This window comes from Aplysia californica, unplaced genomic scaffold (genome assembly GCF_000002075.1).
Source record: "Aplysia californica isolate F4 #8 unplaced genomic scaffold, AplCal3.0 scaffold00017, whole genome shotgun sequence".
NCBI lineage: Eukaryota > Metazoa > Mollusca > Gastropoda > Aplysiida > Aplysiidae > Aplysia > Aplysia californica.
Window position 1 is genome coordinate 2685408 of NW_004797287.1, and position 1816 is coordinate 2687223.

The 1816-nt window shown below is 44.4% G+C and overlaps 1 protein-coding gene across 4 annotated transcripts in view; it reads left to right on the plus strand.

The window, feature by feature from the left end:
• Nucleotides 1-1816, plus strand: part of LOC118477182 (synaptotagmin-7-like) — a gene marked incomplete at its 3' end in the record, with an annotated part of 257385 nt that overhangs the window by 254772 nt on the left and 797 nt on the right.

Consider the following 1816-nt stretch of genomic DNA (forward strand, 5'->3'; position numbering starts at 1 on the left):
CTCTCTCTCTCTCTCTCTCTCTCTCTCTCTCTCTCCCCTGTTAGCTAAATCTTCCTTCTCTCATTACTGACCATGTCCCCACCAAAACCTCTGTTTCTCTGTCTCTCTCTAACTCCGTCTCTTCTCTCTGTCTCTCTGTCCCCTGTCGCGTGCTCTCTCTTTCTCTCTCTCTCTCTCTCTCTCTCTCTCTCTCTCTCTCTCTCTCTCTCTGCCTTATTATCTCTCTGTTTGTAATACGTCACAATACACAGTATCCGTTTTGTGGGAGGTTGGTAGACGTCACTGGCAGGGCATATATCTTTTCTTACCGTCTGTTCTCTTCTTTCTGTCTATCATCTGTCTTACTTTTTCCCAGCACCAAATAACCGTTAGTGTATCGATGTGCCTCTCTCTACTGAACAAGTATGCTTCCTCCTTATATTTATTTAATATTCCTTTGGCAAATACCATTAGTAACACTGCAGTCTGTGTGTACTTTCAACTCGCACTACAAAAGACAAATTGCGACGCGTCAAACCCAGACAAAATAATGTTGTCATCGAACCATGACCTATAATTTGCACACGTCAGTGGAAATATAATATCTCACGCTTTTTTATTCCACGTTACGTTTAATACCCCTACGTAGTTCGGTACATTCTGACTGGAGTTAGTGGGTGGTTGGTGGGCGCTCTGGTGTGGTTTGCTTCTTCTTTCCTATTAAACATCTATCGTCCTTATTTCACCTCCTTCTTTTTTGTGTTTGTTACTCTCTTGTAACACCTCTAATCTTCGGCACTTATATGACCTTATTGTGTTGCTAGTGCTGTAAAACACTTACAAAAACCAAAGTGACTGGAGTTACAAAAGTCTTGGAGACCGTTTTCCTTGGGGTATGCAGGCCATCTCTATAACACACTGCCGCCTCAGAATCACAAAGTTCTATGTGCTCAGTACCTAGATCTAGTTTTGAGGATTTGATGTAAAACATTTTGAGTTTCGCAACACGTCAAGCTTTTTCGCATGCAATTCCTTGAATATCTTGACAACCACTTCGAATAATCTTCCGATTTTGACAGCGCGTTGAACATTAATTTTGGTTTCTGACACCATAGTCTTCGTCTTTAAAAACGGCCAAAAAACGTCGATAGACCTTTGTAATTCTGAGATAAAGACGCTACACAGAAACGGATTTTCTGTGTCCAACCCCCCCCCCCACCCCCCCCACACACACACACACACACGCGCACACACACACACACACACACACACACACACACACACACACACACACGCACACAATGTGGTTTTACAAACGAACTAAGCGTTGGAATGTCGTCGGAAGAAAAAAAGAAAAAACGAAAAACAAAAGGAAAAGAAAGTGACTGTAAGAGACCATACTCCTGGAAAAAAGTAACAAGACCATGACATTGTAATCCCCAGACGTCGAAGACATGAAAACTCTGCCTCTAAAGAGGTGGGGGGGGGGGGATCGTAAACGACCTTTCTGTACCCGATCCATCAGAAGAACGTAGAACACATGCCGCCAGTTCCGCCGACTCTATTACTGTGAGGCCCCTGGGTGTTCCAATAGCTGGCGGCTCAGGGAAACGCCGAACAAATCTGTGGCATTGTGGGGATTTGTTTGACTCTGTTATACGTCTCTAGTTAGAGGTTTGGTCTGTCTGTCTGTCTGTCTGTCTGTCTGTCTGTCTGTCTGTCTGTCTGTCTGTCTGTCTGTCTGTCTGTCTGTCTGTCTGTCAGTGTGTCCGTCTGTGCGTCTGTATGTCTGTCTGTCTGTCTGTCTCCCTCTCTCTCTCTCTCTCTCTCTCTCTCT